This window comes from Mesoplodon densirostris, chromosome 4, assembly GCF_025265405.1.
Source record: "Mesoplodon densirostris isolate mMesDen1 chromosome 4, mMesDen1 primary haplotype, whole genome shotgun sequence".
Taxonomy (NCBI): domain Eukaryota; kingdom Metazoa; phylum Chordata; class Mammalia; order Artiodactyla; family Ziphiidae; genus Mesoplodon; species Mesoplodon densirostris.
This window is the reverse complement of record NC_082664.1, coordinates 24,112,613-24,126,202: the sequence shown is the minus strand read 5'-3', so window position 1 is coordinate 24,126,202 and position 13,590 is coordinate 24,112,613.

Below are 13,590 nucleotides of genomic sequence, written 5' to 3'. Positions count from 1 at the left end.
CATCTTCTTGGATTGGAAGAACCAATACTGTGAAAATGACTATACTACCCAAAACAATCTACAGATTCAACATAATCCCTATCAAACTACCAATGGCATTTTTCACAGAACTAGAACCAAAAATCTTAAAATTTGCATGGAGACACAAAAGACCCCAAATAGCCAAACAATCTTGGGGGAAGAAAACGGAGCTGGACGAATCAGACGTCCTGACTTCAGACTATACTACAAAGCTACTGTAAACAAGACAACATGGTACGGGCACAAAAACAGAAATATGGATCAGTGGAACAGGATAGAAAGCCCAGAGATAAATCCACACACCTATGGTCAACTAATTTAGGACAAAGGAGGCAAGGATATACAATGGAGAAAAGACAGTCTCTTCAGTAAGTGGTGCTGGGAAAACTGGACAGCTACATGTAACAGAATGAAATTAGAACACTCCCTAACACTATACACAAAAATAAACTCAAAATGGATTGAGAATGTAAATGTAAGACCAGACACTATAAAATTCTGAGAGAAAAACATAGGAAGAACACTCTTTGACATAAATCACAGCGAGATCTTTTTTGACTCACCTCCCAAAGTAATGGAAATAAAAACAAAAATAAACAAATGGGACCTAATGAAACTTAAAAGCTTTTTCACAGCGAAGGAAACTATCAACAAGAGGAAAAGACATCCCTCAGAATGGAAGAAAATATTTGCAAATGAATCAACGGACAAAGGATTAATCTCCAAAATACATAAACAGCTCATGCAGCTCAATATTAAAAAAACAAACAACCCAATCAAAAAATGGGCAGAAAACCTAAGTAGACATTTCTCCAAAGAAGACATACAGAAGATGTGCCAAGAGGCACATGATGGGCTGCTCAACATCACTAATCATTAGAGAAATGCAAATCAAAATTACAATGAGATATCATCTCACACTGGTCAGAATGGGCATCATCAGAAAATCCACAACCAACAAGTGCTGGAGAGGGTGTGGAGAAAAGGGAACCCTCTTGCATTGTTGGTGGGAATGTAAATTGATACAGCCACTATGGAGAACAGTATGGAGATTCCTTAAAAAACTAGAAATAGAATTACCGTATGACCCAGCAATCCCACTCCTGGGCATATACCCAGAGAAAACCACAATTCAAAAAGACGCATGCACCCCAATGTTCACTGCAGCACTATTTACAATAGCCAGGTCATGGTAGCAATCTAAATGTCCATTGACAGACAAATGGATAAAGAAGACGTGGCACATATATACAATGGAATATTACTCAGCCATAAAAAAGGAAGGAAATTGGGTCATTTGTAGAGATATGGATGCACCTAGAGACTGTCATACAGAGTGAAGAAAGTCAGAGAAAATCAAATATCATATATTAATGCATCAATGTGGAATCTATAAAAATGGTACAGATGAACTGGTTTGCAAGGCAGAAATAGAGACACATATGTAGAGAACAAACATATGGATATCAAGGGGGGATTGTGGGGGTGGGATGGGATGAACTGAGAGATTGGGATTGACATATATACACTAATATGTATAAAATAGATAATTAATAAGAATCTGCTGTATAAAACAATAAAATTCTAAAAAATAAAAATAAAACAATAAAATAAAATGGTGCTTGAAGTAAAAAAAAAAAAAGAATATGGGAGTACAAGAAACTGGATGTATTCAGACTATTTCTAGAGAAAATATGAAGCACAGCTGTTAAAATTGTTATAAATAACAATCATCAAAAATATCCATATGCCACTTTGTTTATTGCATTTTGGAAGTTACCTCAATTTTTAAACAATTTTATTGATATATAATTTATATACCATAAAGTTTATTTATTTTAAGTATACAATTCAATGGATTTTAGTATATTTACAGAGTTGTACAACGATCATCATGATCTTATTTTGGAACAGTTTCATCACTCCACAAAGAAACTTAATGCCCCTTAGCAGTCACTCCCATCCCCTCCCTTACCCCTTCTCCCATCCATAGGCAACAACTAATCTACTTTCTGCCTCTGTAGATTAGCTTATTCTGAGCATTTCATATAAACAGAATCATACCACATGTGATCTTTTGTAACTGATTCTTTTACTTAGCATACTGTTTTTGAGGTTCATTGACGTTACAGCAAGTAGCAGTAATTCATTCCTTTTTATTATAGAATAATATTCTATAGTATGGCTATGCCACATTTTGTTTTTCCATTTACCAGTTGGTAGGTATTTGGGATGTTTCCACTTTTTTGGCTACTAATAAATAATGCTGCTATAAACATCTGTATACACATTTCTGTGTGAACATGTGTTTTCATTTCTGTTGGTTAGGTATCTAGGAGTGGAATTGTTGAGTCTGTGGTAACTCCATGCCTAACATTTTGAGGAACTGCTAAATAGTTTTCCAGAGTAGTTGTAACTTTTATAATCCCACCAGCAATGTATGAGAGTTCCAGTTTCTCACATCTTCACTAATAATTGTTATTTTCTCTCTTTTTTATCATAGTCATTCAGTGGGCATAAAGTGGTATCTCATTGTGGTTCTGATTTGCATTTTCCTAATATCTAATAATTTTGAGCATCTTTTCATATGCTTATTCAACATTCCTATAGCTTTGGAGAACTGCCTGTTCCAATCCTTTGTCCATTTTTTTAATTAGGTTGTTTGTCTCATTGAGTAGTAAGCATTCTTTATATATTCTAGATTCAAGAATCAGCTATATGACTTGCAAATATTTTCTCTCATTCTGTGGGTTGTCTTTTCACTTTCTTCATGGTGTCCTTTGAAGCACAAAAGTCTTTAATTTTCATGAAGTACAACTTACCAATCTTTGCTTTTATTAATTATGCTTTTGATGTAATTCCTAAGAAATCATCACCTCACCCAGGGTCACAGAGAGTTAATACTGTTTTCTTCTAAGAGCTTTTTAGTTTTAATTCTTACATTAAGTCTATAATCTACCTTGAGTTCATTTTTTTGTATAATATTAGGTAGAAATCTAAATCCATTCTTACGCATATGAATATTTAGTTATCCCAACACCTTCTGTTGAAAAAACGATTCTTTCTTCTATTGAATTGACTTGGCCCTTTGTCAGAAGTCAATTGACCAAAAATACTAGAGTTTATTTCTAGATTCTTAATTCTATTCCATTGATCTATATGTTTATTCTTGTGCCAGTACCACATTGTCTTGATTACTATAGGTTGTAGTAGGTTTTGAAATGGGGAAGTGTGAGTCTTCCAACTTTGTTCTTCTTTTTCAAGACTGTTTTGTCTAGTCTGATCCTCTGACATTTCCATGTGAATTTTAGGATCAGTTTGTCAATTTCTCTAAAAAAGCTAGCTGGGATTTTGATAGGGACATACATTGAATCTATAAGAGGTTAACTCTTTAATACCTTTCATTAGGAACAAACTCTCATGATTAATTATGTAAAAAAAATGACTAATTGTTTCAAATTTGATGAAAAGTTAAAAATACAGTCACACTTTATAATCAGTTGTCAGCCATAACAAACACATGCTAGGTAGTAAGCAATCAATTGTGAAACATAGGGAGGATACAAGGAAATATACTGGGATTTCTAAAAATGTATTTATGGGCACAAAATTTAAGGCCTACAAAACTATTAAAGAACTAAAACAATCTATTTGTTCCAAAATACGAAAACTAAATTCACAGATGTTCAATTTAATGTCTATAAATGTAATTTTATGTCAACTAGCCAATTTCAGCTTAACTCTTGAAATGGTTATATATCAACATAACAACATTTAACTCACAAGAATATACAAGTTAATATATGACAAACCAAAATCATAAAATTAATTTAAAAAAATGTTATAGCAGAGGGCTTCCCTGGTGGTGCAGTGGTTAAGAATCCAGCTGCCATTGCAGGGAACATGGGTTCGAACCCTGGTCCGGGAAGATCCCACATGCCACGGAGCAACTAAGCCCGTGCACCACGACTACTGAGCCTGCACTCTAGAGCCCATGAGCCACAACTGAAGCCTACGTGCCTAGAGCCCGTGCTCCACAGCAGGAGAAGCCACCAAAATGAGAAGCCCACACACCACAACAAAGACCCAACACAGCCAAATATTAAAAAAAAGATAAATTAAAAAAATATTATAGCGAAGGTTTTCTTTATTTGATTAAAAAAGAAGACAGATAGCGTTTGCAATAATTCTAATTCTAATACATCAAAAATTCTTTAAGGTAAGATCTGAAAAAATCAGAAAACCTATTGTCATTAAACGTCTTTAAAAAGCCATGGAATCAACTGTAAAGGAATCACATAAACTCTCAACTCTGCAGAATGAAAATCTTCTATTTGCTTCTTTGAAATGTAAACAAATTGCATAGTATCTTTATTGTGGTCTGTTACTCTACAGTATAGAAATCAAGCAATATTAGATCATACAATAGTCTAAGAAAAACCACTTCTCTCTTTGACCTAGTTTCAAAAGCATTTTCCCTTGGCTTTGAAGATGAATAAAAATGCTTGTAAAAGTACTGGATCAGTCCATCCACACTTAGTAATGGATTCTATTAATTATCATCTGGTCCCTGTTAATTTTTAAGTTCTACTTGGAAAAAAATGCTTTATCGTATAAACCTTTTAATTTCTCTTTTATTTACCAAATGATTGTATACTGGTTGCTCAGGGGATCTCTAGTTATATTTAGCCTTTGATTATCCCTCTTAATAGGAACAGAAACTTTGAAGATATTCCCACAGCTAAACAAGTATCATGAATCGAGAGACTTGAAAGTAACTTCCCTTGTAACCCCCTTAGTTATTCCAAAAATGCTGAATGCTGGAGTGACCATTTTCTTCAATGAAGACATTTCTACAAAACAGCCATTATTATCCATTGTACTTCTCAAGCACCACTATGTTTGTTATGTAAGCAAGATTTATAGAAGCAAGGTAAAAATTTTGCCCAGCAACAGCTAAAGGAAAAATGTTATTCATAATCTTCAGTTCTAGTAAGATAAAAATATTGGCAAAGAGATTGTGGTTATTTCCTTTTCAAACTGGTTGTCACTTCCTAGTTCCAGATGCACTAGAAATTTGAAGCTCACTGGGGAGGATGAGTGATTTCACGTTCTGTGTCTAATAAATGGCTCAGTAGTCCTCCCTTTAGCAGTTGAACTATAAGTTAATGTGCTAACTGAATAATAAAAATCTAAAGAGTACATTTGCAAATTGAGCATATTCCTATTGCCATTTTTTGATGCATATAATTGGTTTTGGAAATGTTCAGTTTACCAGGATCAAAAAGGTTGTGCCTAAAGAAACTGGCAAATTGTTTATTCTCTTGGTAGTTTAATAATGATAATTTTAAAAAATTGAGTTTCACACACAGGCAGTCAATACTACCTACTATTATGAATATCTGAATCTTATATAAACTTTACCAGATTATTCACAATTATAATGAAAAATGAGAATATCTGAAGACTTCTTTGACTATTACACTTTTTTATGAAAGAGAATAAACAAACATTTATCAAAGTGCATCTTTCTTTTGGTATATTATAGAACTAACCATGTTCTACAAAATATTTAGCCAGAGGACTACTAATTCATTAAAATCAAGAAAAAAAAACTATCATTAACTTAAATAGACAGTGCTGATTTCCACTGGATTCTTTCAACCTGTTGCTTTTCCATCACTGTTCCCTTTCTTTGTCCATGAGGAGAGGGTTTATGGATGAGAACACCTAAGTTTTAGAGAAGTTACATAAGTTGATTGAGGTCACACTGCAAATAATGACAGAATCTTGATACAACTAAAAATGAATCTTTTTTCATTATATCATTATTCTATGCATCTCTCTTCAGCTAGTAGCGATTATTGCTACTATCATTACCACCATCACTCTGATTTTGCCTCCTCTCCCTTGAACTATACATCTAAGCCCTCACATCAAAGTAGTATGCATGTTCTAGGGCAATTTAAGGTAGAATTGGGAGTCCTGGTGTTGAGAGCCTAACTTGAAGGTGACTTCAAATCTGTGTATAAAAAAGCTACAAATGAGAAAGCCTGTTCTTCATAAAAGAAGCCTCTGAGAACAATGGATGTCACAGTGAAATGACAGAGAAAAGCAAAGAGTGACTCAGATGTTCTCAAATGCACCAGCTCTTTACTACCTTGTGTTAGAGGTACTAGAGGTACGTCCGTTTTATAGTTCTTCTAAAGAATGCATCTACACCAAAGTATTCATGAGTGGTGAAGATTTTACTGAAGACTTTGTAGGGAAGATGGAGAAAGAGATTTAAATTGTATATTCCTCCAAAACCTTCAAAGGCACCCATTAGAGACTTTTTTTCTTTTCCAAATCACTACCAGCATTTCTCTTCCTCTTCTCTTTCACCACATGCTGCCCCACCTTGTTGAATCTCTTCCTTCCCCAGTTTTCTCAGGATCATCAAATACTTTTCCCCTTTAGAATGCTGAAAATTTCAACTCTGCCTCAGGAACTACCCCCTCACTGTATCCCAAACCCCATGACACTCAGAAAAATAAAGGCCTTCTAATTTACATCACCCATTCTCCATAGCAGGCAACAAGAAAGTATAGTATTTTTTTTTAAAAAAAAGAAGCTTCGCTGTCCAGAATCACCATCCATGAAAATTATGTGAACTAATGCCATTCCCTATGTTGCACTATGCCTGCCTCCATGTTAATTCTGTCTGTCTTCGCCTTGGTCTGACTCTCACCCTCATTTTTACTGCAAATCTTGAACCTGTTTGATGTTGCCCAAAAATTGGAATGCACCCTGCTTCCAAAGATTTTATAAGTAACAATTAACACAGCCCCATTTATTTAGCATTTTCTAATAAGCATTTCCACATTTGTCAGTGTGGTGAGCACTTTACAAATAATTACATTTAAACCTCCCAACAAGTCTACTAAATCGTTATCACTTCTCACATCTGTCCCTTGCCCTTCCCCTTATCATGAAAAAAGACTTTCTTCTTGGTGCTCACATGTTGGTGGGGAAGAGACAGTGTGCTCACTAAGCAGCCAGGAACCAGCTGCTGAACAGCAGGGTATAGGTAGGTAACAATTATTCAGTACTGACCTTGATTTCACATCTAAATGGTTTAATGAGACAAAGAAATTACGCCATATTTAAATTTAATTCACTGAGTTTATGTAGTGAGTAATAATTTCTCACATGGTGTCGACTGCGTGATCTTCCATAATCTTCATAGCAACCCTGAGGAAAAAATATTATTATGACCCAATTTTCACAGACCAGGAAAGGCGACTCATAGATGTTGAAAAACCTATACAAAAATCTGCTAGCAGATGGCAGATGTGACAGCTGTCTTTTTCTCTCTCCAGACTTTATGTACTGATACTTTGAAAAATATCATGAATATATATACATAACTATATGTATATGCATATAGTATGCATATACTAGTATGTGTGTTTAAATGTCTGTCTCACAAGGAAATGGCAACTGGCTTATAAGGCTGAATTATTTAATATGGAAACTAATAACAGCTTAACAGTGGCCCCTCTAAAAAAGGTAAAAGTTCAAGTTCGGTGAATTGATTCAGAAATTTATAAACCTAGAATTTAAAATCTACTTCAGTTTCATCATTTAAAGCTCATATGTTGCCATCTGTAACCTAGAGGTAGTTATTACAGAATTTTGTGTTATTTTCAAAGTTGTTTCAAAAGATAATTTTATTTTGATTTATGTATGGGCGGATATTGGGAGCGGGGGTACCGCAGTCTTTTTAGATCTGAAGGCCTCTAAAATTCTGAACTCAAAGCTGGCAGTATAGAATACTCCTTCAAGCCATGTAATATTGAAAGGAGAAAAATAGGGTGGTAGTTAGAAGAGAAAATGTAAGTAAAGAACCATCAGAATGGGTTGGAATACTGAAATCAAGACAACATAATACATTTATTACCAAGTGAATATGAACTGCAAAGCACAGATCATGTTTCAAATACAAAAGAACTTCTGAGAAATGAGATGGTGACAATCATAACAATAGTTTAACATTTCCTTAACACATACAATGTGCCAAGAACTTCATATGTATCATCTCACTTAATCAGCTCCATGAAGTATTATTAATCTCATTTGCATTTGGTAGATAAGAAACTAAGATGTGAGAAGTTATGAAAAAGACGGAAGTCACCCAGCTTGTGACTGGTTTTAGCCACAGTGTCCAAAGTGTGGCCACCAGCGGCATTCTCTCAGGCATGAGGGGAAGAGAGAGAGTGGGTGGAAGGATAAAACACGGAGCTGCCAATCCCTGCAAATTTACAAAACAGAGAAATTAGGGTAATTTCAAACTAAAAAGTTGAAAAAATTAGAGTCCTTTATGACAGCTCATACATTAAAAATGGAGGAAGTTCTGTAGCAATAGAGGCTTAATAAAAAGAACAAAATTGATCCTATGAAGTAGATAAAAAGTATAATTCAACAAATCTGTTTAAACTGGTTCCTCCTGTGGAGCAGCCATGTGATGGAGTTGGGAAAGGGAGGAGATTGGAAGGGAGGAGAGGAGAGGAGATGGTAAATAATGGCTAAAGAGAAACAAGAGACTCATCCTAAGAGTAATGCAAGGAATTCTCAATGAAAAGAGAACAAGAAAAAGTTTAGATGTCATGAGAATCTAAAACATTTGGGCAAGTATTAGAGTTAATTGCTTGAAGTAAGGTTTGGAAAATGACTCCTTAGCTAATCTCCTCTTAGAAAGAACAGAGGAACATTAAGTAATTTGGTCACAATCATTACAATAGAGGTTTACATAAAATGTCCTGTTTCTCAGGGCCTCACCTTAACCCTTGCTATTCATATCACTATTTTTGATTCCAGAATATTAAGAACTGTGCAATCATGAATAAATGATAAACATGCTGTGGTGGGTTTGTTTTCCCTTACTCAGGGTTTTCTGTGGGGTGTAGATGGTAGGAGTTACACCATGCATAGTCAGTTGTATTCATTTCATCAGCTGATTATAGACATCCTTCCCAGGAAAGCTTCCTTCCCTGATATGCTCAATTCTATCACCAAACTCTGAGGCACAATGAAGGATTCATGAGGTCAATGATAGTATAGAGATGTGAAATGCAAAATGAAATCGTTTAGATTTGTTGCTCAATCATAATGTGTTTTCTATAATACCCGTGTGGCAAGCTGCACACTTGATCAAATACATACCTTTATAAGCTGTGGAACCTCATACTTTAGTTATCACTTCTGCAGATATGCAGAGTAATACCTCACCTAGGCAGAATGCTGATGAGAAGCAGAAGATAGTTATGCCTCTGAGTAGCTAGTGCACATTCACTCCCAAAGCTATACCTAAAACTTCAATAATTTATTTAGTAAAAAGTTTATTGGGCTCTCACTCAGAACCATTTTACTTTTATTTTACATACAATGCTAAGAAATTTGGTATAGCATGGGATTAATCTAAATCAAAGTCACAGGCTCTCCCATAAGTTCTCACCCATGCATTATTTGGTAAGGGGTTTAATCTTTCAAAGCCTCCCTTTCCCCACCTGTAAAATGGGGATAAAACATTTACATTTCATAGGATAGGTTTGAGGATATAATCAGCACATTCACATAAAGTATAAACACAAAGGAGGTACCTTAGAGTTTAAATACAGACATTTTTTTCATAGAACCTGATACCACATAGTGAACCACCTTATCTGAAGCTCAATCAGAGAAATAGCAATCCCTTCCCAAGCCTAGGGGAAACTATTCTGGAATTCTTGAGAGACTGTACATTGATCTCTACAGTGGAAACTCCCTAGGAGATTTTCAAGGGTAATTTTAATTTATATAATTGTCTTTTTGTTGCTAGCATTAATATCTCCCTAAGAATTCAAAATGCATAGCAATCTGAACCTAATGTGCACAGAGATAAATGGGCTTTCCTAACCTCATTGCCCTGCATTATTGTAGAATACAATAATCAGTGTTCTTAATAATTAAGTCATCAAGAAAGGGTTAAGTATCTGTTCCCTAATGCTCTGAAAAAGAAGACAGAGTAAATAGAGATGTTTAAAAAGATCACTATTTTAAAAAACTAGAACTTTTAAACAATGTTTCTAGGAAACTTATAGGTATAAATACTCAGCCAGTCAAGAAAAGTCATTCATGAAAAATGGAGCTAATCACAGTGCCCAAATATAGGACCACTGTCTTCCCATTCATGTATAAAGATGGTTTAATACTCACTCTCCAGTACTTGGATTCAAGACTACCAAGGTAAGGGTTTTTGGAAAAGAGTGAGTTACTTAGACATTTGCCCTTTCAGGACCTTTGGTTACTGTACTAAGTTGTTTATCTTCTTATTGACTTGTAGGAGCTCCTTAAATACTAAGGATATTGGCCTTCCTTCTGAATTATAAATAAATTTCCACAGTTTACTCTTTGTTTTATAGTTACTTTTTTGCTATTCAGAGGTCTTAAATTTTAGTATAATCAAATGTGACATAATTTCCTTTTATGATCCCTGAATTGCTGACATATGAAGAAAGCCTTTTTCTAATCCAAGTTCATAAAAATATTCTCCTATACTTTCTCCTATCCCCTCTATGGCTTTACTTTCACATTTAAGGCATTAATCCAATTACAGCATATGTGTGTGCATTATGCAAGGTAAACAATTTCCAATAAAACATCTTTTTTGAGAATATAAAGTTTATCCTCTTAATTCACGCCAGCAAAAGCATGGATTTTTACACTATGCCTCAGTAAAATAAATGTTCTAGATTTTTCATATGATTCTAAATTATCAAACCCCTCATATCTCTTAAAATAAGTAAACATTTTGGTGTTGTAACAGAAGGAAAAGGGAACTAACACTGACAGAATGCCTAAAATATGCCAAGCTCTCTCCTGGGCACACGATCTATGCCATTTCATTTAATCCTCACAAAGCTGAGATTCAAAGAAGATAATAATTTACCCCCAAAGTCACATAGCTGATAAAGTGGAACAATGACTGAAAACCAGTTTGTTCTGACTTCAAAACATATATTATTTCTGTGCAGAGACACAGAAATCTTACCTATGTCTAAGGGGAATGCATGATTGTAAAATTTAGTGGTTAATGTTATTTTTCCCCCAAATGCAAGGTAGCTCATTTAATGCTTTGGTAACAGTTATTATTGTATCTAAGTATAGAAACTGAGGGAAAATGGTAATAGACTTGGGCCTCATCCTAGGTAAGATGAGGGCTAGAAAAATGTATTATCCTCTTTTTTTCTAATTCTGTTTTCTGAATTTCTAGACTGAAAGTTAGTAAAGAGGTGACATGATAATCCATTAAAAATTCCAGGCAGTTGGGAAATTTTGTACTTCTAGGTATAGCTTCCTGCCTTCATACACTCATCCAGAATGTTTAGGACCTAGAAATAAATCACTTTATGAAATAAAATAACATAATCAGAGAATAAAGTCAATTCTGTTCATTGCCTTCATGTATAGTCCAACAGAAATATTTATGTTAATGTTATACATGATAATTTTACTGTTATTGCTATATCAATACAAAAAGCTTATAGCACTTTATTGCACAAAAAACATACATTATCACAGTTGACTTTGACAATCACCACATAAGAGGAAAGCAGGGCAGGCATTATTTCCCCTGTGAGACAAGGTAGCTGAAGTTGTCTATATCCCAAGGCAGAGAATGAATGAAATCAGTTTTTCCCACCATGCTGTACTAGAGAGAAAGGAAGGAAGGAAGGAAGGAAGGGAGGGAGGGAGGGAGGGACGGATGGAAGAAAAGAAAAAAAGGCAGATTTAATCTTAAAATGCAATGCAAATCTAATAAAATAGAATTTCATAATGTTTTAGTTTATTAACATCTGCTTTTAGATCTACCCTGTTATAAAAAGAGACGTTATCAACTCCGTCCCTAGAGTTATTTGAGAAATTAATAGGACAAAAATATCTGTCCTTAAGGATCGAAAAAATACCAGGTGGACCAGAAAGTCTGCTGAATTCCATTCTAAGCCAGTAATTAATATTCATAAAGAATTTACAACTACTTTCATATCTTCTTTGAGAAAGTTCAATTCCTCAAACATTGAGTAAACCTACTGTTCTGAGGGGTTCTAAGGAAATACAGTAGTAAATGAGATGTCTATAAAAACCAATGTTAACTGTGACTGTCTCTGAGAGTGTAGGATTAAGGGAGTTATTTTGGCATATCTCTATCTCCAAATTTTTATGTAATTAGCATGCATTTGCTTTGGAGAGAGAGAGAGAAAGAAAGAAAGAAAGGGAAGGAAGGAAGGAAGGAAGGAAAGAAGGAAGGAAGGAAGGAAGGAAGGGAGGGAGGGAGGAAGGAAGGAAGGAAGGAAATGTGTGGGAAAGAATATAGTATGGTCTTATTTTCTTCTAGAATAGACCTCTCATGTTAAATCCCTTTAGAAATGCCATGCTAAAGGAGAGGGGAAGCTCACAGTGATTGATCAGTTACTATGTTCACCTGTCTGCTTAGATGGTTATAAACACTAATCTTATTTATTTCTCACCACAACTTTGCAAAGAAAGTATTATTATCCTCATTTTGTAGATTTGGAGACTGACTCTTAGCGAGGTTATATGACTTGCCTTTGGTCACACAACAAGGTTGCAGACCACAGGTACAGTATTCTTTTCACATTGTCATGACACCTTTCTTTTAATCCTGCAGGCAACAGGCTTGCCCCTTGCTGAGTCTGATTTATGACTAAAAGAGAAAATCACGTGAAGTCCCTAAAAGCTTTGTGTTTCTTTTTATTTGTAGCTCCCGAATACACCAAATATCAATTCCTATTGAATTATCCCTAGCCCCAATAAACTATTGTGCTAAATCCATTATATCTAATCAATTGGTTTGCTTGTTGACCAAATTTTCCCACTGGATAAAATGGAAAAATTGTTAACCCCTTGTTTTAAATTAATGTAGTTCAAACAATTGTCCTGAGTGTTCCATAATTAATATTGACTACATATCTACTTCTACCCTGAAATTTTTATTTGTACATTTCAGGTTAGAAACAAAACATGAATTAACAGAAATGATTCAAGTTGAACCTAGAGAATTTTACTTAATGAAAGAAAACTTCTAGAATTATAAATTAGTAAAAGGAAAGAGTTTTTTAAGTCAATATTTAGTCAAAAAAGTTCAGATTGAGTTAATATTGATCATCAAGATGTTAAAGATTCCAATATCTGGAGAAAGACTAATATTTACAAAAAATAAGTAAAGTGATTAGATATTTATTAGAAATAAAATGACTTCTAGCCATCAGGAAAATGTTTTTTCATGGGAAGTCTTAGTGACCAGAATTAGGGACAAGAGTGACTTTTAGGGTGTCAATGAGGTTTTGTTTCTGGATCTCAGTACTGGTTACCTGATGAAGCTCTGTTTGCATATTTTCTGGTTGTACTAATATTTTATAGTTCAATAAATGTTTCTGAGAAATGAGAATTATGCTTCTAAGTGAGGACTAAAACATCCTAAATGGTTTTTAAATGACAGTTTTTATGTCTCTGCACTATAGACTTAAG